A 24,412-nucleotide genomic window follows, 5' to 3' on the forward strand; every position below is an offset into this window, starting at 1 on the left:
ATATCTGACCTATGAAGAGTTTACAGGCCTTAAATATGGGTCAGTAAGGACTAGAGAAGCCATTCATTTTTGGAAGGTACCTCTCCATGAAATGCTTATTTTTGGAAGGTACCTCTCTCCAAGAAATGCTGCACAAGAAAGAGCCAGATAAGGCATGTGGGTGAGGCACACTTGCTTGGTTTACATTTTCATTGTGGTTATACTGGGTAGCATTTTCCAAGGAAACATTTCCAGTTTGGATCAGAAGGCAGCTTGACAATATCACCCTCTTTTCTGAAGCACATGCTCACAAGGCTTTTTTAGAGTCATACAGACCTCAGCAAAATTTCCTTCTTGAAAATAATACCAATGAATTGTTTTCTGACCAGATAGTGTCAGCTAAACTTAGTCAGATTTCGTTTTCCATCTATATTTTAACTGCAGTTGACTCTAGAATTTCAAGCAGTGCAGTGAGCGATCTTGATTTAGATGCCAAACAAAGACTTTTTCCTCATACTTAAATTTCAATGTATCAGCAGGTCAGGCACCCATAGAGATGGCTGTTCCCAATGATTTGAAGATATTTCTTTGTATTTGCCAAGCATACCCCTTCTCCTCCAGGTCACTAGTTTTATATTTGATTTCAAAACGTTCATGAAAGCAAGATTTTTCCTCAATTCATCTTCTGAGTAAGGTTCTTGTCTCCATTACTGTTTCAGCCTCATTTTTGGATATAGATATGAAGCAATGATTTGTTTATGATTAGAGAATTTAGTAAAGTGGATTTCTAGAATAGCAAAATAGCTTTGAGTGTGTATCATATAATTTGATGCTAATAATAATTAAATTACTAATTTATTTTAATAAGTTATAGTGACTCCAAAGGTATTCCCTTAATGGTCTCATTATTTCTGACTTGCAATTCAGTTTTGAAAGGGGATAAATGGAGCCACGGAAATATTCACAGCCTTTCTTATTTATGTCATAGTATGTAGTGAACAATTTTTAACGATGGAGCTTTTAAATATTGTGATTTGTCATTTAAGAATTTGGCTTTCCTTTATCAACATCCTAAAATCCTGAGACTATCACATATATGAATACAATCCATTTTGTTTTCACAGCCAAAGTACAAGAATGAGAGTCACAGTCTGAAGACCTGCTAGGAAAGCTTGTCTACAATCTTAGGCCAGAGGTCCTTCAGGGGAGCACCCATTTATTCGTTCAGCCAACCACTGTTTATTGAGCACATATGTCGTGCCAAGGCTTTCGTTATTAATTGACAGTTTCATTTTCTGCCCTCACAGAGTTTACAATCTAGCGAAGGGCAGGGAAAATCAAGTGAGCAAATAAATAGCTCTATAATTACAACTTTGATAAATGCTACAAAGGAAACAGAGGGTACGGAGAGTGATAGTGGAGATATACTTAAGGAAACCTCTCCAAGGAGTCATATTTAAAGCTCAAACTTAAAGCATAAGAAGAATCCAACCATTCATATTTTAAAAAGGGAAGAGTCAGATGACTGGGCTTTCATTTAAAAACTATATACCAGTTTAAGAAACATTCAGATGCCAAAAATATATCTTAGTTTAGTCTGAGAAGTCATGTGACAGCTAAGGTATGTTGTTTAAATGTTTTTATGAAGAATTTAAGTTGGTCACAGAGGTTAAGACTACAGGATGCCATTACTATACTGAGGAAAAATAACATGAATCTGGAAGAGATTTGTTTTTGTCTTTTTAATTGCCGCTTATGCATGCGCCTGGTGAAATTCCTAGCAATTCAAACAGGGATTTCACTGAGTTGAGCTTCAAACTCATTCATTATCAGCAGACAAGAGATGACCCAGGTTAATTTAATACCCACTGTGAGATGCAGTGGCAGGTCAGAACAACAGATCTCATATTTCCTGAAAAAAATCATGCTTGACTCACAGCTGCTGTAAATCAAGCAGGAGCTACCTGTATTTAAAAGCAAAGTGTGAAGACCCCCAAAGTGGGGAAAGTATCTTGAGTCATCAAGAAAAATGCACACAGAGATTAAAAATTTACTAGAGACATATTTCATTAACATGGAAAGATGGCCACCTTATATAAAATAAAAAAACTATAAAACAATGCTTAGAGTATGGTCCCATTTATGAAATAGTATATCTGAGTGTGTTTATACTGGCAGATAGAAAAAAATCTAGAAGGAAATATTTCAAAGTACTAACAGTAATTATTTCTTGATGGTAGGTTTATGGGTGATTTTCTTATACATTTCTGCTTTATTCTTTTTTTTCCAACAATTTGGATATATGTTTTAAATGTAAAATAAGAAAGCCTTTAAAAGAAAATTTAATTGTATTGGTGAATATTGATTTAAAGCAGAATGCCTTTAATATGACAGATGTCACTTGTACTGCAAGCTAATTAATTATAAAGGACACTTCACAAATGTGAAATGATAGTTCAGATGGCATGATTTACTCTTTGGCCAGCGCTGAATTACCAAACAGTCGGAAAAGTACGTGCCTACAGTGTTAGCAAAGAAAGGGAGACATCAAAAAACTACAATATTTTGGAAAAAAGTATTTGATTTTTGATACTTCAGAAAAGTATAAAAGTATTTGTCCAGGAAATATCAGAAAGTAGTTAAACTGATGTACACTTATTTATGAGTTAATATCATTTTAATTTTTAAGAACATGTAGGTAGAGAGATGCTTAGGACATACAGGTAGGAGGTATGGACTAAATTTCTTCAAGGTCCAGGACCTATAGAAATTAATTTGGTCCTAAGCACAGGAAAAAAACTGTGCTACCCCCCAGCTTTATGTCATTAAAAATAAAAATAGGGCTTCCCTGGTGGTGCAGTGGTTGAGAATCTGCCTGCCAACGCAGGGGACACGGGTTCGAGCCCTGGTCTGGGAAGATCCCACATGCCGCGGAGCAACTAGGCCCGTGAGCCACAACTACTGAGCCTGCGCGTCTGGAGCCTGTGCTCCGCAACAAGAGAGGCCGCGATAGTGAGAGGCCCGCGCACCGCAATGAAGAGTGGCCCCCGCTTGCCGCAACTAGAGAAAGCCCTCGCACAGAAACGAAGACCCAACACAGCCAAAAATAAACAAATTAATTTTAAAAATAAATAAATAAATAAAAATAAAAATAATAGGCATAAAATAAGTGCACGTCGGTCCAACAAAGTTCCAATTTTTCCCCAAATGCTTCATGCTTTTATGAAATATCATGAATCCCAGATTTTCTCCAAAATAATTTTTGTGTCTACCCTTTTTTTTTGGCTGATAACTGAAGAATGCATTTAATCTATGTGGCAATCCAATATGATCAAAGAACAAATCACGGCACCTGAAATATTCAAATAAATGTCCAAATAAAAATGAACTACATTTAATGCAGAGTTTACTATATTTGATATTTTAAAATTCAAATCGGTAAGATAATTTGCTAAATTTTCTAATATGGCAGATTTGAGCTCATGAGAGTTGGAATTAGGGCCCAACTAGGCTATTTACCGAACCCAAAACTTGAACAAGTCTAATCTCCCGAGCCTCTTTCCACTAATTTAAAGTAATTACGATGACACTAGCTTTACTGGCATGACAGAATTTCGGGGAATATAAGATGACAAATAAAGAATGTAAAATGACTTTAAGAACTACAAAAGATTATATTAAGATAAGGCGTAATGATGGTGCTAATTACAAGTATATTGTTTTCGTCATTAACTATTTCATGTGTGTATAGCTTATATACCGCCCACAAGGAAATTCTACTTTCCTAGAAAATGCAGATTGTGCTAGTCATATAAGAGCTCTACAAATAGTTGTTTTTCAATTGATTAATTCATCATGTCTGAAAACACATTTTCACTTGGTAAAATAACATTTGGGATGTGCAAACAGGGGGAACTGTAACTGACCTCTCAGGGTAACACCCAAGTATACACCTAGTTTATTTATTTCAGTAAAAAACAATTGAGTAATTTACGTTAAAACTTCCAAGATAAATTTTGTTTTCTTTTTGGTTCCAACTATGGAAAACAAAGCATTAATCTTTTTATGAGCCTATCAAAAATGTAGAAAACAGTTTCGACTCTCCAGCTATTTTCTAAGTTCCCCTGATGGAGACTTGAAGCATGTACATAAGACTGAAATATGTTCTGAAGTCACGTGAAGAAATAAGGAACATCCTATCACAAAGTGAGAAATTAGATAATATGTGTTTTATCCCAATTAAAACAAGTTTTACAAAAGTTTAAATACCAATCAAAATGTTTAATATTGCAACAAGAATGGCATTTTCAAGATAGTATTTGAGAAAAAGGTAATTAATTAATTTGCTTGTTGTTAAACAGCACATTTAAATAACCAAATGTATGTATCTTCCATATATTTTGTTTTTTCTGACATCAAATTGATGGCTCTTGAACTATTGATATTTTGTATCTGGACCACACTAAACGCCATCTCATTTTTTAAAATTAGCCATACCAAAGGGAATAATGTTAATATGACTGTTAGGCATCACATTCCATAAAGTTGCTGAGAAAGGAGTCTTATGAAGAGGACAACATTCAGTTCCCTGCATCCTGACAAGATAACATACACGTTTCTCCAAGCATACGGTCAATTGATTTCTTTAAAAATATTCAGATTCTGTAATTTAGAAGCCCATTACAACATGGAGTCTTACTGTTGCAGGTCTAGCAGTACCTCATGTTAAACAACTAAAGCACACTCTTATACGGACAATTTACTCTAGAAAAAGCCAGTGAAGTTCTTGAGAAAGAATTTAGCCTGTTCCAAATAAATGCATGTCTATGGCATACTTTTGGAGGTTCTGAAGAAGGATGCACTGCCTTATCTGGTTATCCAGTTGACAGTTCAAATTTGCTATCAGGAAGTTCTACATTTTGTATTTCTAATCTTCATCCTTTCTAATGAAGTTGAAGCCCACTGACCATACTTTAGGCTCCAAAAAATGTCAGTAAGCAATGTCCAGCTCTTTGAAGTAAATGATCATCATCTCTTAGTTTTCACTTCTCCCAATAAAATAATCCTAATTTCCTTATCCTTTCTTAGAGAGTTCAACTTGTAGTCCTTTAAAAACAGTTCACTTTTCTGTGGCCCCTCAGCAAAGGTCATATAATCGTCTCAAGTTGTAGGATCAAAAACTAGTCCATCAGGGTCTGACCACACAGCTGAAACTCACTGCTGAGAGTCAGTTCTATATCCACGACTTAGAGTGATTTGCCTCTGCTCAAACTGTACCAACTTCACCTATAAAACCACATCCCAATGAAAACTCGAAACAAAGGAAATAAAACAAAGCCCAAGGTAACTGTTTTCAATGCATGAAACACAATGCAACTGCAACTACAACATGTCTTAATTTTTTAAAGCTTACTGAAATTTTAATTTTTGCCAGTCAAAAGTTACCATTAACGATTCAGGATGCAGAGTGTTATAAAATTTTTGTTATGGCATACAAGCCCAGTACCCCTTTCCCTGCTCTACTTTATGTAGTTGTGATAATAAGGCCTACGGTAGCATGACTTGATGGAGCTGTGAATCTATATAATATATGACATGCCATGAGCACATTAAATCCATTCTTCCTATTAAGTTGCTGAAGAGCCTTCCCATATATAAACCAAACCGGACATTTATTCTCAGAGAAATTAAACTATAAACCTGATTCAAGTACATGTAAAGATTGTAAATGAAGGGGAGCAGTGTGTAAAATAAAATGCAGGATTAGAACAAACGTTTTTTAACATTGTAAAAAATGTTTGCACTGACAATGATATTGTTAGAGAAGAGAGAGATGGATAAAAAATAGTCCATATGATAAATGTAATATTACTAAAACAGTTTTACCTGCAAGGATTTTTCTGGCTTTAATTCAATGAAATTTCCATTATCCTGGGTGGTAATGGAGCCCTGTACCCTACTCATCTCAGGCGTCTTTAGTATCCTGAGTTGCCTTAAAGCTGTGACATAATAAAAGGTCAAGCAGATCCCACTAAGCATTTCTAAACTACAATAGCCCCCCATTTTGCCTGCAAGCCACACATTCTCACCCTAAGCTTTGCTCACTCTCTTGTTTCATTTCATTGTATAAGCAGGCTAATTTGGAGATGGCTAAGGTACTTGGGAACACCTAGATTTTCAAAACAGTCCGACTTTCCTACTTAACCACCTAAAGAAGTAGACCCATAATACAACATTTGAGGGAACTGTAAAATGGTGCCTGGATACTGAAGGAATAAACAGCAAATAGCAGCACTATTAAAAAAATGAATGCATTTCACCTTCCAACTCATCTGTGCTTCCTGGGACACAGGTACAAACATGAAAGGCTTGGGGTAGAATTTCAAGAAAACTGATTTGTTTCAACATTCATTTGGCAAGATGCTAGACACAAAATAATACCACAAGCCACCTCCCTTTCCTATCACTGTAAATTCAGGGCTCTCAAATCAGCCCCCACAAACCCAATTAAAAATAAAGAAAAGAGGCAGGCTATGAATTCACATCCAGTGCTATGATACAGATTGTCCTAATGGGTCACAATGAAACTAAGGGACAATAACAAGAATAAATCTTGCATTAATCCAAATGAAGCCAATGAATAATAATACAAACCAGAAGCATAGTTTCAAAAATATGCAATTACCTCCAAGCATGCAAGGTCATTTATAAGCCATAAAAATGATTGCAAAGCACACTCTGCATATAAATATGTTTCATAAATGCTAAGTAACATGTGTATGTATGATATGCATATCCATAGGGTATCCATTTGTATGTTCACAATCAAATCTATGTACTAAAAATGAAACTCTATCTGGCAAATGGTTTCTCGGCAAAAGTACATCAGAATATGAAATAAAATGCTAAATTCTGGGGCTACCTTTTCTTAGCAATGAGGGAAATAAGCAAAATCACCTTATAACTAGGCCGGAAAGCTTAGGAAGCACCAAATGTGTTTTTGAGGAAGGCCCAACCCTATATGTGAGAGCCGCAAATTAAATGATTCCCTTCAATAACATCCATTTCTTGTGAGCTCTTTTTCCACCCCCTGATTCTGTTGCTAAGCTTGCAAGGAAAGGAACCAAGTGGCTCAGTCTGCATTCTGAGCCAGTTCAGGATAAAATCAGAACACCATTTTTTTTTTTTTTTTTTTAACACAAGCAGATGCCTTCTTACTTCTCTCTTCCTGGCAACCTTCCTCTCTCCCACCCCCATCACTGTCTCCACATCTTCCTCTCCTTCTCTGAGGGAGTCATTGTTCAAGTGCAGGCCACAAATGTATACACAGGGCATTTAATAGCCAGCTAAACCAAGAAGATAACCCCGCTCTCTGCTACTTACCTTGCTGAGACCCGGAGAAGCTGTTGAAAGGAGGGAGAGATGCAAACTGAATCCATTTTCCTTGTGACCGAGTCGGACGCAGCCTCCGAACCCAACATCAGCAGCGGCTGCTGGGATTTTTTTCCCTCACTCTCTGGTTGGCGACGGTGCGAATAGGAACCACCCTTCCAGCCTCACTGGAGTATCAGCAGTCGCGGCGGCAGAAGCAGCAGCATCACCACTAGGCCTCCTCCCTCTCGGAGGATGGGGTGAGCTCAGAAGCAGCCAGGAACTTGCAGCAGATACCTCCTCTGGCTCCTCCTCTCCTGCCCCCTCCTCCAAAGCCCCACCCCTGCTGCGGTAGAGGCTGCCAGCCCTGGCTGCTGCTGGTTGTCATGGCAACGACCAATGGTAAGCCACCAGACTAAGAGGGAGGCGAGATGGGTGAAAGGAGCTGCAGGGACTGGAGGGGCGTGAATTTGCGCTGCTGCTCTCTGGGATGCTCTTGGTCTCTCCTACCCTGGACTCCAGGTCTTTAAAAATGCGGTAAGGGTGTATAGCCATGGGAAGAGAATAATTTCAATTTTATTGAAATCTAGACTGACTCACAAAACAGCTTAGTTATTTTTTCATTTTCTATGGTTTTCCAATAAAATGTATTAAATTTGCAATCAGAAAAAATAACAAATATGGAGAAAGTTATATAATGTAATAGGAGATTATTATCACTCCAAATATGTTTGTTCTTTATAGCATCTTTTACTCAAAGCCACTCAAGGTTGTTAACAAGGAAAATGGGTGGCTGGGCTTTGCAATTAAAAAAGAGTCTGTTTGGTTCCTTGGCACTACTCTGCTTGTTCTTCTCAGGTGAGTCATTGTTTTTCCAGTTCCCCCTCTGAAGAGGACCTGGAGTTGTTTGGCACTCCCCTGTGGAAAAGGAAGTTGGAACAGAGGAATCAGAAATTCCTTGAGCAACCACGGCTCTCAGCTGGTGGATAGTTTCAAACCTTTCTGGTGTCAGACTCCTGGAGTGTTCAATATCCTGCAGGAAATTCCATGCTATTTCAAGGATGCCCTTTTGGAGGTCCCAAGCCAGCTGGTGGTCTGGGTGGTGAGTAGGAAAAAAAGGATGTGAAATCAGCAGTGCTGAGTTCTAGATGAATTCCGTTTCTAACTATAAATTATAAATGACACTAGTATTTATCTCAGGCAGTAGTTGTAAAGATTGAATGAGATAATGCACTAAAAGCACTTGGCATGTAGTAAGCATACAATAAATGTTTACTCTTATTGCTATTATTGCTATTTACTCTTATTGCTATTATTAGTAGTGGTGGTAGTACATTGTAGCCACTTCTTGATCCAAGGGATTGAAGGAATAGCGTGGCAATTTCAGACACGGGAAAAAATTAAGGTGAGAAAACACTTAATACATGATAGCTGTGATGATGATGATGATGATGAAGAAGATGACGGTGACAATGAAGATGATGACAAAAACAGCAAGGCTCTAAGAGATTAAAAGTTCTCTTAAAATGTGACAATTAAGTACGTTGTAAGCCTTAAAGGAGCTTATAAATAAGTTTCCCAAATCCACATGGCTAATACATGGCAGAGCCAGAATTAAAACTCTGATGCTTCTAACACAAGCATTTGCTCTCCTAACCATTACATTTTCTGCTACTCCTCCATGCAATGGAGATACTCTTGTTCTTAACCCATAGGGCTATTTACAGATTCAAATAGGATTAGTACAAATTTCAGAGTCAGACAGCCTGGGCTCGATTGACTTTAGATATGATTTGGGACGTGTTAATTAACTTTCCTGAACCTATGTTTCTTCATCTGTGAAATGGAAATAATTGTAGAACCTCATCGTGAGAATCAAATAGGATGATGCATGTAGAGCATGAGCACAATGTCTAGCACAGAGTAAGTGTTCAGTAAGTGCTAGCTATGATTCTTTGTTACTCATTCTCAAGTAATTAATTTTAAAATGTGAGAGGACCTTTTCCTGCTTGGGTTCACACTTAATGCCAGGGCCTTATTCTAGCAAAACTGACGTGAAGGCAATTAGGTGGTTGAGGAAAGGGTTGCAACTCATCCTCTGCACTTGGCATTGCCTCCGGGTCCTCTCCAGGGGAGCGCCTGCATCCTGCTCTGTGCAGCTAGGGGTCCCTCCCTCCCCCAGAACCTAGACAGTCAGTCTACACACACTTGCACGTCAGCAGCACGTAAGTGTAGCTGTGTAGCAAAGAGGAATGGGTTGTGGTAGTCTAGCTTTTGTATTCTTCTCTGTATTTCATCTTCTGCTGTCTCCACAAAAATGGTCATGTAAAGTAAGCAGAGAAGAAAGCTGCAGGTGGTAGAAACTCAGACGTGCTTAGGTGATGGAATCCTCCCCACCAGCCTTGTGAGGAAGACTTTCATCTTGAGCACCAAGAGCTGACTTGGTTGGGGTGAGTGATTCTAGTTTCCTCTCCTCCTATCAACACAGAGGCAATAGGAAGGGAAAAGTGTTTGGTGTTCCCTATTTAAACAATTCCCTAATTTAAGCATTCAGATAGTACTCTTCCTTTTTTTTTTTTTTTTTTGGCTATATCCATGCAGCACTGTTACCGTTATTTAATATTTTCCTTTAGATATTTAATTGTGTGGTATTTATTTTTATTTACTTTAATTATTTGTTATTTATTTACTTTAAAAGGAAATTTGTCTCTGGCTTTGGCAAAACATTAATAAAATCAGGCATGGTAAAGAGAATGTTCCCAGAGAAAGGAACTTAATGTAAAACAATATTTTTTTTTTTTTTTAGTTAAAGACTTCAACTTCACTTGTAATAATTTTTAGTTAAAAAAAAGAAAATTTAAAATTTCATTCCTTCTCTCCATTGCCATTTCCTGTTACTGTGCTCTATGTTCCCATGGTATCTATTATCTTTTAATATACTATGTTATTTATTTATGCTTTAAAATTTTTATCTGCTTCTCCCCACTAGAATGTTAGCTATGAAAGGGCAGAGATATTTGTTTGTTTGTTTATTTGTGAACAATACCTGACCCATATTAGATGCTCAATAAATATTTGTCGAATGAACAAACCAGTAAATAAATGAAATATCAAACAACTTCTGCACTGAATCATGGCTAAATAAGTTATTATTATAACATTATTTTTCCAGTTATCTATTTTTGATATTTCTAAAAATTAGAAAGTAATTATAATAATTATCTTTTAGCATACATGCATATTAGCATAATGTGTATCTATTACATATTTTTAAAGTATATAGTTATTAAAATGGAAATGTTTGCCCATGCATATTCAGAGTCACCTAGTATACTGCTGGTAGTCTTTGGGAAACACTGATTTTGTTCCAAGAGTATCTTCTCCATATGTTAGCATCTACTAACTGTGGCCAGACTGTCTACCCCTCCTGAGATCTCTCCAACTTTGACTTCTGAATTCTACGAGATGTCTGAAAAAGTACAGGGTGTTTGTGGGTGTTGGCTCCAAAAGCAGCATTAAATTTTCAGGAGAAACCACAGCATAAAGGGAGGAAGCTGCAAAGTTTGGGCTCTGGAGACAGACTACCTGGATTGAGCCCACACTTCACCATTTTTTTTTTTCTGAGTGACCTTGGGCAAGTGCTTGATTTCTCTGTACCTCAGTTTCTTCTGAAGATCAAAGTTCATGTGTGCAAAGAGCCAACAAGCATTTGGCATGTAATAAATAAGTAATGTTAGCTAATATTTTTATTAACATAATTTTTAATAACCATGGTTATGCATAGCACATTTTTCTAGGTGTTTACAGAATACTCAGATCACTCCAAGCTAGTCTAAGAACTTGTTGTTATGACTGCAGACCAGCTACCAGCAGACTATGAGGAATTCTGAAAATGTTTATCTCAGAGATAGGCCAATGTCCTGATTTCCCCCAAAAAAGGGACAAAAAGCTAGGGGTCACAGAAGTGACTGTTGTTTATTCCCTGTCTATTCTGTGAGAGGTTATTAACATATTGTCTATTTACAGAAAACATTAAATGTAAGTAGCCAGGATCTTTTTGAGGTCATTAAGGATAAGGATATCATTCTGACCTCACTGCATGTCCTTTATCAATACTCCCAGGAAGCAAGTATATTGGAACTCTCCCATGAACTCTACAGTCCTATGGCCAACCATCTTATGGATGACTCTACATAGCAGGTGGACACTTCTGCCTTTGCTCACCCTGTATCCTCTGGAAGTCCCTTCCCTGCCCTAATTCTTCAACCTTCAAGATTTATCCATCACCTCCTTCAGGGACTCTTCACTGATACCAGGATTAGCATTAGATTAGCATTAGAAATGAGATTCCCATTGTCTTGTCCCTTGTCACATCTTTATTACTATGCTCATGATGTTGAATGGTAAATATATTTTTGTCTTTCACTCCTATTTGATTGTAAGAACATTGAGGTCAGCAGTACCATTCATTCATTTGTTTACTGATACATTAATGCTGTACTAGGTACCAGGGACACAGCTGTGCATAAGATAATGTGACCACTCTTTTCAAAACAGGAGTTTATAATCTAAAATGGGGCTTCCCTGGTGGTGCAGTGGTTGAGAATCTGCCTGCCAATGCAGGGGACGCGGGTTCGAGCCCTGGTCTGGGAAGATCCCACATGCTGCGGAGCAACTCGGCCCGTGAGCCACAATTACTGAGCCTGCGCGTCTGGAGCCTGTGCTCGGCAACGAGAGGCCGCGATAGTGAGAGGCCCGCGCACCGCGATGAAGAGTGGCCCCCGCACCGCGATGAAGAGTGGCCCCCGCTTGCCACAACTAGAGAAAGCCCTCGCACAGAAACGAAGACCCAACAAAGCCATACATACATACATACATACATACATACATAAAAAGAATGTAAGCAGACAAGAATAGCATTAAAAAATATATATATATAATCTAAAATGAAAGAGACACTACATAATTTCTTAAAATAAATGATGTTGAGGGCTATAACAGAGAACTACAGGAAGCTCTGATAGCATGTAAAGAGAGAACATAACTGAGTTTGAGAGCCTAGGAAGACATTCTTGGAGGAATTGTGGAGTAGGGTGCGGGCAGATGGCTTCAGACAAAGAGAAGGAAATGTATGCTGGTCTGAGGTGTGGAAAACAGGCATGTTACTCAGTTTTTGTTTCATGCTAGTACCTAGCACAGTACCTGTGCACATCATGTGCCACATACGTGTTTGTTGAAAGGATCAACCTCCTTTCCTCCCTAACACATAGACACACAGTTCTTTCCTCTAGGTTTTCCTTCTGTTAGTTTATTTGAGGGATTAGAGTTTGTCAGTAGCTAAGGGGCTGACAGGCTGTGTGGGATGAGAAAGCATGAAGAGAGGCCAAAAGATTCATTGTTGTTCCCACAGTAGAAAAAGAGGTGTAATGCTAACAGTGACCACTGCTCCATTACAGATTTAATAATAAGGTTTACTCGATAAGACAACCTTTCCTCTGATGTTGAAATGAGAAGCAGTTTTTTCCTTTCTGGTTCTGGGCAGCTGTATATTACCCAAAGGCAGACAACACATGTGCTTAGGTTACCAGCAAATCAGGGACACCAAAGAAATGGGAAAAGTTCCATTTCAATGAATTTTTCCAAAATTTTGTAATCAGAAAATCTATAAATAATTGGGAGATTGGGATTGACATATACACACTACTATATATAAAATAGATAACTAATAAGAACCTGCTGTATAGCACAGGGAACTCTACTCAATACTCTGTAATGGCCTATATGGGAAAAGAATCTAAAAAGAAAAGAGTGGATACATGTTATGTATAACTGATTCACTTTGCTGTACACCTGAAACTTAACACAACATTGTAAATCAACTATACTCCAATAAAAATTTTTTAAAAAAGAAAATCTGCAAATAAGCTAGTTTAATTTCAGTATATGTAGAAGTTTTATTTTAATTTTTGTATAATTTTTACTATGGGAGGCACCGTAATTGTCAGAATTTTTACAGTGCTTAGGAACTCAAAACGTCATTACTTCCAGCACTAAGAGGAGAGAACGCGAATCAGGTAGTACAATAAGCACGTGTGCACCCCACAGTGAACAAAACAGACTTAGTTCCTGTCCTAGCTGAGCTTAGAGTCTAGTGGGTGGGGCAGCCAAAGAATAAGAAAACCAACCACAAAAACAATAGCACATTTTCACAAGTGCCATGAAGCAGTGAACAACTGAAGGGAAGATGAGGACTGGAGATGGAGAGGAATGACTCACTGTGGGGTGACATTTAAGTAGAGAAATGAAGTATGGATTATGCCAGCCCTGTAAGAGCTAAGAAAAGAGAGTTTCCAGCGGAGATGAGCTCTGAGGAGAGGAAAAGCAAGGGAGAAGTATTTTTGAAGGTCAGTATAGCTGGATACAGTGACCATGGGGGAAAGTGTCATGAGGGGAAGTTGGGAAGGTGGGTGGGAACCAAAATATGCAGCACCTTGTAGCCCACTGTCAGGCAACTGGAGTTTTTCTTAAATGCAATGAAGAGTCATGAAGAATTTAAACTTGGTTTGAAGCATTGTGGGAAATGAAGTTTTGAAGGGCAAAAGTGGATGAAGTTAGGATGCAGTGGTCACCTGGGCTGGAGATGAGAGTGGCTAGAATTAGGATGGTGGCAGTGGATAGGGAGAAAATTGGACTATCTCAAATGAATATATATTAGAGGTGGCATTGTGAGGACTTGCTGATGGACTGAAACCTAGGGTTGAGGAAGGGGTAAATATCAAGGATCACTTTTTTATTTTTTTATTTTTTTAAGGATTACTTCTAAGTAGACAACTAACTCTTCCATTTTGAAGAAATGGAAGAGGTTTGGTTTTTATGTTCTGTGGTGAGGAAAGGCCTCAGGGCTCTGGCTCTGAAAAAAGTGTGGGGAAACTCGAAAGGGTTCTAAGTGCCCAACTTTCGGGGGGGTCCCTCCTCCCTCCTTCCCCAGGCCTAGCGCCCTTGAGAATTAGGCATTAATGACCAGTTGGTACATTGGGCAAATCATCACTGAGCTTAGGCAACTGCAGTGGAAGTAGCTTGGCTGGGAAGGGATAGATGAGGCCTGGGAGAACCCCATGATTTTGACTCAGAAAATCCCCAAGCTTTGAGAAGTGGATTTCCAACAAGAAATGGCCTTTCTCTATGCTGAGCCTCCTAAACATTCTAAACCATGTTCTCTTCCACAACTAGTTTGACTTCTTCCTGGGTTACAGTCCTGATTCAGCCACCTTCTAATCATAAGACCTGGAAACCTTATCTTCTCTTAGCGCCATTGCTTCATCTATGAAGCCAGGGTGAAAACTGCCTTTGCTTACTGAATGGAGGTTTAAATAAATCATGTTTGGAAAAATCTTAGTCCATGCCTGGCATGTGGAAGGATCTCTATGAGTTCCAGCTGTTCTATTATATTGTCTCCTCCTCCATATCTGAACCTTTCTTATTAAAGCCACTAAAGCCTCAATCTTTTCCTTCCAGCCCCTAAATTTTTGGACAACTTCCCTAGTACTTCCCACCTCAAGACCCCCATATTATTCCTTAGATCCCTCAATGGCTGAGTACTTATTTTCCTCTGACAGGGCAGGTACAGAGGAACTGAAAGGAGAAAAGCGTTGCCTAAAAGTGGAATTTACAGATTTCATGGTCTGTCTCACATATTTATGAGCCAACTTGCTTTAAATATTTACATCCTGCATTTACATTTTATTACTATTTGATTTGTTTCTTATAGTTGATCTGAAGTGTGAAATTGGAAGCCTGGAGCTTGCTAAGACTTTCATGCTAGAGAAATGCACAATGAAGAAATTGGAGTTTCATGGGTTTTTTTCCTCCCCCACCAAGGACAAGAGGATTTTGCAAGGAAATCTTTGAGATCTCTTGCATCTGCCCACTGCCTCCCCCGGATATTCTTCCTTAATGTGTTCCCGGCTCTCGCTCACGCTACAAGGGTCTTTCCCGAGGAGTCAGAGACTACCGCCGGGGACCAAGTAGGTTTGATTCTGAACGTGGATAATGGAAGGAAGGCAGGACCAAACCCAGAGAGGGGAGTTAAGTTTCAGGAAAGCAGCTTTCCTCTTTTTAACTCTATTAAACCTCTTTTTTTTCCCCTAAGTCCAAATTCCTTCTCTTTTCTCAGCATCTATTTCTTCTTCTAATAAATTTCTCAATTCTTAACAAAATCCCAATCCATCTCTCAAGTAAATCTGTAAACTCTTAACTCTTGTTGAAGTATAATTTTCAAAATGGTAAAATCACGACACAGGCAAATGCAAAATGTACACATCAGTGATTTTACTCATTTATTATTTATTTATTAAATCAGAGGTCCTGTAATATGTTAAAACTGGTCCAAAGTACATTTGAGAAGCTAAATATTCATAGGCAATAGAAAAATGAAAGGAAAAGGGTGGTTTTTCTTATGCAGTCGACTTGAGTTTCAAGCCTTGAGATGCACATTTTATGCACAGGATTGATCTTTATGACCCTGAATAAACTAAACTAGTGATTGATCTTTTGCCAGTCATAATAGCCAGCTCTTGTATCACCTGATTCAAGAGACGGAATGAATATTAATCTCTTCTCTTGTTCCTGGGAGAGACCTCATCACAGGATGATAAGGGCACAATGGTCTGATACTGAAGTTGGAGAAATGGAATTTCATATCCTTTCTCCTAACCTTTCTTTGTTTTGCCAGATAATTATTTAACCTCATCCACTGACTCACAACATGCCCAAAGTTAAATGTGGAGGTTCTCATTTCATGCAATGTCTTTGTCTCTCACGATATCCTCCCATTTTACAACTCTATTTATGGCAAAGAGATAAGTAACTGAAAATAGAGAACAAAAAAGAAGAATGGATGAGGACAATGCTTTCAGGTAGAATGTGGTGCAGGTGCTTGAACCGGTCTTGACTCATCACAGATGTGATGTGCTCTGTGTGGAAACTGAAAGATGCCCCCTACTCAACACTTTCACACACTGGGGCCCAAGTATTCCTGCCTGAACAACCCATTTCAAAGAAGGCAGAGAGAATTGTTCTCACCTCACTAAAAAAGCTTTGCATAAAGGGAAAGAGCTTTCTCCTTCCCGAAAGGGTAGAGGTGAGAGTGAATTTTTCCTCACCTTGAAAGGTGCTAAGCCTTCCTGCCTGACAAGGATCCAGGGCATCGGTGGGCAGGGTCAACCACCGTGCGTGGAGGAGAAGAGGGCTGTGCAGGATTGTAGAAGCTCAGCAGACCATGTGTGTAGGGCACCTGGAAGCAAAAAGTTCTACATGTTTATGGGCTCTGATGAAGGCCTGGTCCTGAGAAGCAAAGACCAGAGGCTGCAGCATGGATTCTTGACCTCATATAATAATCCCCTTGGGGTCTTTTAGAGAGCTATTGAAGCAGAGGACGTGGAGGGCAGAAGGGAGTATTCGGCAGGAATGTGACTTTTCAGAGTGAATAGGTGAGGGCTCATTCATTCACCCAGGCAAATCAGGGGTCAGGATATACTGGTTATACAACAAATAGTTTTAGGTTCCTTCTCCAATCTCTCATATCTTCTTTTCAGTTGGATAAACTGAGAGTGAGCTACAGAAATGCAATGCAGCCTAATGCTACAACCCTATCATCTGTCTGACTTTTCATGCGTCACTGTCTCCACATTAGAGTATAGTAGGACAGCGGTAGAAAATACAGACACTTTTATTTGTACAGTTTGCTCATGCCCAAATTTCCTGTTAATCTCACTGTTTGTCTTCATAAAAGAGAGTTTCTTGAAGTCATGAGAAGAGAGGAAATTTTGTTTCACGAGTTTCCCTTGATTTATCTGGAGTGTCTGGCAGAGGACTTCCTAGCCTGGAGTCAGTATGAGAGATCCAGCCCGGGGAAAGGACTTCATGCCTCTCCTTTTCAATAGAACTGTAAAGTCTGTGGACACTACTTCTTTAGTGTCCCCTTCAAATGAAAGCGCCTCTTAGAAAGCTTAACACCACGTAGCCACAGTTCCCTATGGAGTTATTATAGCTGTGCTTCTGGGCAACGCAGAGAGTCAATGAATTTTACACCACAGAGGTCTCCTTAGGGGTCACTCCCAACACCAGGCAAATTTAGATTTTATGTTATAATAAGGAAAACTGGGCCAGGGACTTATCCAGAGTTTTGGGTGTTTTGCCTTCAGTATGAGAACAGAGTATCAGTGGTAGAATTCAAGACTGTACTGTTATTAGATCATCCTCTTATCTCCTGAAAGGCCTGATATGTAAGAATGCCATGAGTGGTGAATTTAACCTCTCCTTTCAGGCTACTCTATTGTCCTAGGTGAGGCTTTAAAAGTCATTACATCAGGAGCAGATTAACACTGACAAAGAAAAATGTCCATTCTTTCTATACCTCCAAACAGCTCAATTTCCAAGCCTTCTTTATTTTATCTTTAGTCACTGAATAACTGGAGACCCAGACAGGAGGAACAGGTCACATTGCTTCATGATTATGTCCCCTAGATTCCCAGCCTCTGTAACCAGGAACAATTTTTATTTTTATTTATTTATTTTTATTTATTTATTTTGGCTGCACCACGCAGCATGTGGGATCTTAGTTCCCCCAACGAGGGATCGAATCCACGTCCCCTGCAGTGGAAGCACGGAGTCTTAACCACTGGACCGCCAGGTAAGTCCCAGGAACAATTTTTAAATATAAGAGCAAAAGGAGATGTGGCGTATTGTGTTTCATGCAAATTCCTCTGTAATATTTAAGATTTGTTTGCTTTTCATAATTGAGAGGAGATCTTTATTCTTTTTTTTTTTTTGATACAGTGGAATGACTAATGACTATCTGATTTTAATACATAATTAATAGGATTAAAAAACTTACAGTGAATCAGAGGTGATGGAGCTCCTAATATTTCCTCCATTTTCCCAACCATTTCTATTTTGGCTCTAATACACAATAGCATGAGGATGTCAAAGAGGAAGAACAAAGTGCTTTGAATCATGCAATGTCCTAATTTTCCAGAATTTTCTGGCAACTGTCCTAGGTCTGACTTTATGTGGAGATATGTATGGAGATATTACAGAACAAGAATAGGTTTATTTCGCATACCTTCCCTGAAGGAAGAGTCATCATGTCCCAAACCTCAGTATGAGATATCAAGCCCAGAAAGGACATTTATGCCTTATTGTGGCCTCTGTGACCTAAATTATATTAAGTCAAAGTCCTGGTCTCTTATAGGTCATAATGACAATCTTTTCTATCTCTTGAACCAAAGCTTGTAAGAGATATTAAATTTAGTTTTTGAGCCTCAGTTTCTCAGATCAACCTAGGTAAGGCTCTATAAATAGGATTTTACAAGCAGATGGTATGAGACAAAGGAAAAGGAACTTCTTTGGCTACTAACATCTCCTGGGCCTTCCAGATTTCTTTAACCTAAGCTTTAGCTAACACACCACAAAATTCAATGAAGCAATGCTCTCAATCCTCATACTTTCCTCCATTTGGCAGCCTATTTTCAGGTCAGACAGATTCATGTACGAAATAGAGGATGTGAAAATGAAGATGATTGAGACCAAAAATTCCAAGCACACGGTAGTAATTTCTTAGTTCAGAGCCTAGTCTGAGAGACCAAAACTTGAAGAGGAACCCTGATGCAGTTTCCCTCCATCTCCTTTAACAAATATTTGAGTGACGTGTCACCAACACTCCTAGTGTCCTTTTAGTATGGACATCTCCCCTCCACCTCCATCCCTCAATAGAGGAGTGATTCCATGTCTGTCCCTGCAAAACCCTCAGTCTCTGTAGCTGTGCATGGGAGCTATAGGTGGACACTAGAATTGTACTTTCCTTTTCCAGTGAAAAGCCTTTAGAATACATCTTACTTAACTCTTCCTCCAGTCTTGGTTTGATTAAAAATTCATCAACAGAACACTGAATTTCACCCCTCCCAGGACCATACCCAGAACTTATTGAGTCTAACCATCAAGACCAGGATCTTTTGAGTCATGCCTTCTGGCAGGACCTCATCTAAACTGTGGGGCAGTCATGGGTATATCCTATATCTTATGCTATTAAACAGTCTGGGATGGGTTTTCACACGTTGGTGAACAAATTTGCTATGGCAGAATCAAGTGGAATAGAGCTTCATGCTAACTCTTTTTATCCTGTTTCTGTTTTCAGTCACTTTCTACTATGGCAAGAATCTTAGCATGGAGGACAGGCCAAAGGGCAGTCCTGGAATGCTTTGCTTTATGTCTTATACTCATCTCCCCAATATTCTTTTCTACTCTTAATTGCCTCTGTGGCCAGTTTTCATGTGTAGCCTTTAAAGTTGAAAGAGAGGATTTTTTTCACTGAGACACACGTGAGGACTCTAGAATTAGCAGTGAGTCTTAATAATCCATGTCTAATATCAGGGACCAGCCTTTGAGTCAGGGCTTCATGTATTTCCTGTAATTTGTGATCACACTTATTACGTCTCCAACACACAAGGGAGCAGGTGGACAGAGATTACTGAGGAATACCTAGCCTGCCTTCTACTGAGAGCTGCAGGCAGAGCACTGAGCTGATCTCCCTATGCTACAGCATATACTTTTAAGTGGCACACTGAGCATTGTCCCTTCCCAGATCTGTGTGAATCATGCCTTTATGACTAGAAAAGACCATTGGAAACTGTCTTATAAAATCAGATTATATTGAAAACAGCTTCTGCTGATGAAGTCATGGAGAAACAGACACTCTCATTGATTACTTGTGTGAATGCAAATTGGTAGTGAGATGGAGGAGAGAGGCAGAGAGAGAATACTTAAACATAACTGTCAGCTCTGTCTGCTGAGAAGGCCTAGCAGCCATGACACACCAGTATCCAGACCATGAATTCTAAATACCATACTTCATTAAAAGAAAAGAAACAAGAGCTCATTGGAGAAATGGTTGATTTCAGGGCGAGGCAGTAAAGTACAAGATGAGCCTGGAACATCTTGCCATGCCAGAAAGTAAAGTGTTCAAAGAATGACAGGGATACTTCAAAATCAAATGAGCCAGCTTGAAAGACTCCCACTAGTAAAATCTGGGAAAGTTTGAGCATCAAAATGAATAATTGTAGTAATGGAATATAATACATAGAATAAAATCAGAATCTCACGAGTCCATACCAACATATATAAACAAATAAACAAAATGGAATAAATAGGGGAGAAGGGAAAGTTCCCTTCTACAGTAGAATGTCAATTAATAACTACAAAAGGAATGATCCATCATTTGGCAAACCATCATTTAGCAAACATCATAGTAATATTTTTAGGCATGAATCATCAATGGATGCTAAAAGTAATGAGTTAAAGTTTGATGAGGAAGTGGACATTTACAGAGCCTCAAACTACCTCTCCACAAGGCCCCTATTAATTACAAAGGGAAAAATTGTAACTTTACAGTGACGAAAAGTTGGTTGACATCTCTTTAATCAAGTGTTTAAAGATAACCAAGAGTAGGACAAATAGAACTCACGTGCCTCCTTAACATGATGCACGGGAAAGAACACAACATCCCTTCCAAGGTATCTGCCAAACTCATGACATTGCAATTCTAATCCATAAGGAAACAGTGGATAAACCCAGATTGAGGGATGTTCTACAAAATAACTGGTCTGCACGCTTCAAAAATGTCAAAGTAATAAAAGACCAAGTAGGACTGAGAAAATCTTCTCTATTAGAGAAGACTAGAGACATGATTATTAAGTGCTTTGGAATCTTGGATTGGATCCTGGGGAACTGAAACAAAATAAAACAATGTGCCATGAAGGACACTAATGAGATAATTGGCAATATTTCAATAAGGTATATAGATTAGAATTATATCATTGTTAATTTCCTCCTTTTGATAATTGAATTCTTGTTGTGAAAGAAATTGCCCTTGTTTTTAGGAAATACACACAGTATTTAGGGGAAAAAACATAATGTCTGCACTTTTCTCTGTAAGTTTTCTCTTTTTCCTCCCCCTTTCCCCTCTTTTCTTTCTCCCCTGCCCTCCCTCCTCCTTCCAGTGTTGCTGCGGTGATCCTCACAGGAATCTCAAACACACAGGATGCAAATGGGAAAGAACCAGTCCCTTCTCCTTCCTACAGTCTTCTAGTCTCCCTCTGGCACCTGCTATTGGCAGAGTTTACTGGCCAAGCAGCAATGGGGTTTGCATAATCCCAGCCCTAATACTGCAAATCAAAGTAGTGAAGAGTGGAACTGAAGCTGAGAGACAATGCTTCCTTGTCTCTTAGCCCTTCAGAGCTTTCTAGGAGGTGCGTTCATGACATACTTCAGGATAAGAGACTCAGCCTTGGAGAGGAAACTTCATGTTTCTTCTTAGGTGGGCAGGATTCTGACCTATGAGTGCTCACATCTCCTCGTGTCATTTTCTTAAAGGAGACACTTTTATTCCACAGGAAGTAAGCTATATGCTTTATTCTTGTGGTCAGAAATTTCTATAAAATTCTCAGCAAATTTTTCACTAGTGTTGGGACCTTCATTGAGAATCAAGTATTATGAGCTCCTTCTCCAGGGAAGAACATTTAGAGATAATCTACCTCTCTCTTCCAGCCTTTATGAGATGTAAGGTCCTTACAATGCATAATGAGTGTCTTTCCCTCTCAACAGCATAACCAGATCTCTCTAAATCTGACCTTCAGGGCTACGTTTATTTACTTATTTTTTAAAATATGCCTTTTGGAAGAATATTGTCAAGTTGTAGATCAGTGAACTGTGTGGTATGCTTTCTGTTTAGTACCATAGAATTGGGGGGATGGGATTTTTAAAAAAAATTTATTTAGTTATTTATTTTTTGGCTGCACCACGTGGCTTGTGGGATCTTAGTTCCCTGACCAAGGATAGAACCCAGGCCCATGGCAGTGAAAGTGCCCAGTCCTAACTGCTGGACCACCAGGGAACTCCCTGGGGGTGGGCTTTCTATAGCTAGAGTTTGGGAACAAATTCAGTGTTGGAGAATCAAGAGGAATAAAGCTTCATATTGCATCTTCTATTGTGCTTCCTACATTCCCAAGTTTTTTCCCCATTGTTTTAAGCCCTGATATCTAGAGAAGACTGGAAAGAAAAAAAAGGATTCTGTGCCTCAAGTAATGCTCTCATTCCTTGAAATTCTTATCTACTTTACACTCATGCTTAACGGCAGAGAAATGCAGAGTTATGTGACATCGGGGAAGGGCTTGCTTCTTGAAATCCCCTTTAAGCTTGTCAGAGTTATATAGGAGGGTCTTCATGCCCTGATTCTTAGTATGAGAGACCCAGTCTGGGAAGAATACTTTAAGAAACTATATATGTCCAGGTTTCCCATTGCTATATTAAAGGAAGCTAATTGTCCTGTCCGACTCTGAGCCTCAGACACCATCACTGTGGTTGTCATTATCTGCCAAATTTTTATTCAGGCATCATCACTCTGGTGTGGGTGACCATGGTAAGTCAGAGCCTCCTAAATTATACACGGACACTTAGAGTGCATCTAATTCTATCCCTTCCTTCTGGATGGGCTAGTTCTAACTTCTTAGTATGAGTGCAAAGTCTTTCAAATGAAGACCTTGGAGATGCTTTAATAGTCAGAATGATGGGAAGAGATTAGCTGAAATTAGGAGAAATGAATATTCATGTCATATATCCTAAACTATTCTGCATTCTCCCAGACTACTCCACTTGGACTCAAGTCACAGCATATGGTGAACAAGAAAGGGACAAAGGAAGGATCATTCTCTCTCCCAGAGTTTTCTGTACTTTGGTTTCATGGCAGAGGACCACAGGTAGGCATCAGAGGATGCCATCGAATGATGGTTTCAAGCAGCCTTTTCTTATTCTCCAAGAATTATCTAAAAAGGGTCCTTGTGACCCAGAAAAAAAAAAAATTCTGAAGAGAGGTCGTCATTTTCTTGCACCCAAAAGTATACGAGCTCTCTAGGGTCTCTGCTCTACTGTCTCTCATAAACGCCTCAACTACTAGACAGTTGCTGTAGGTCATAACCTCCCATGGGCAACAAGTAGAATCAGAAGGCATGCAGTTTCCTGTGAACCTCCAGTACTTGTTCCCATTCCCCCATAGCTCTCAGTCCCAGCATGGATGGAGTCATAGAGAGGTATAATAGAAGGCTGGGTTTTACTGCACACCCTTTCTTTGTGGTAGGGACTTGGTGTAGGTAGGCATAGAAGGACAATGAAAGAAGATGCTTCATGAAGCCTCTTTGGAGCTCACAAAATTTTTAAACAGTAGGTACCTTTACAGGCATCTATTATCCCCTTCTCTTTCCAGAGATTGGACTAATTTCAAATATGGAGATACCTAAAGGCTTTATATGGGATTATCTTGCTTAAATCTGCCAAGATTTTTGATATGATTAGGAAATCTCTTTTCTTTGCCTCTCAGGGTTCTGGATTAAAGAAGGTTCTAAAAAATCAATGAAATGTCTCTTCTCCTTCAGAGTTTCTTTCCTCTAATTGGTTGACTCCCCCAAGATAATGAAGCCAGCCAACAAATGACTGAATAAAGGAAATGCATACTTAGCTTATAGCAAATGAGTAAAGCAGAAGCTAGAAGAGGTAGGAAATGAAATAGAACCTTCTGTCTCCTCCCTCTGACTCCTGAGGTCCTGCTCTATGACTCTCACCTGATAGGAGTGTTCCTTGAGGTTTTGAACAGCCGAGGGATAATCTTAGTCCTGTACTTGGTCTAGTAACAATTTTCATTGTTGACTAATTTTATGATATACATAATTATTCTTCAAGGAAGTACAGTTCAAATACCCTGTAGAGCCTACTTATGTAAGAGAGTTTAAAAACAGCCAAATTCTGCCTTTTCCATCCTCTTCTCTCACAAATCTCACTGCATTGGCATTGATGTGATTTTCGGCCAGTCCACAATAAAAGGAAATGCCTCAAATATGGTGCAGTAAAGCACATTAGAAATAAATTCCCTGGAATAGGAGACAGTTCCCTGCAATTAAGCATCTGGGAAGGGAAACCCAGGTGAAAAAAGCAGTGGGAGCAAAACTAATCAGAAAGT

General features: G+C 39.0%; 1 protein-coding gene across 4 annotated transcripts in view; it reads right to left on the minus strand.

The window, feature by feature from the left end:
• Positions 1–7,596, minus strand: part of JAKMIP2 (janus kinase and microtubule interacting protein 2) — a 192,190-nt gene extending 184,594 nt beyond the window's left edge. For 3 of the 4 annotated variants that reach the window (XM_057541740.1, XM_007194192.2, XM_007194191.2), the window contains exon 1: positions 7,363–7,596. The gene's annotated coding sequence lies outside the window, so the exon portion shown is untranslated. The remainder of the gene's footprint in view (positions 1–7,362) is intronic. The other variant, XM_057541739.1, reaches the window with a different exon arrangement.
• Positions 7,597–24,412: the final 16,816 nt, after the last annotated feature.

The sequence above is a fragment of the Balaenoptera acutorostrata genome, chromosome 2, assembly GCF_949987535.1.
Source record: "Balaenoptera acutorostrata chromosome 2, mBalAcu1.1, whole genome shotgun sequence".
NCBI classification, from domain to species: Eukaryota; Metazoa; Chordata; class Mammalia; order Artiodactyla; family Balaenopteridae; genus Balaenoptera; species Balaenoptera acutorostrata.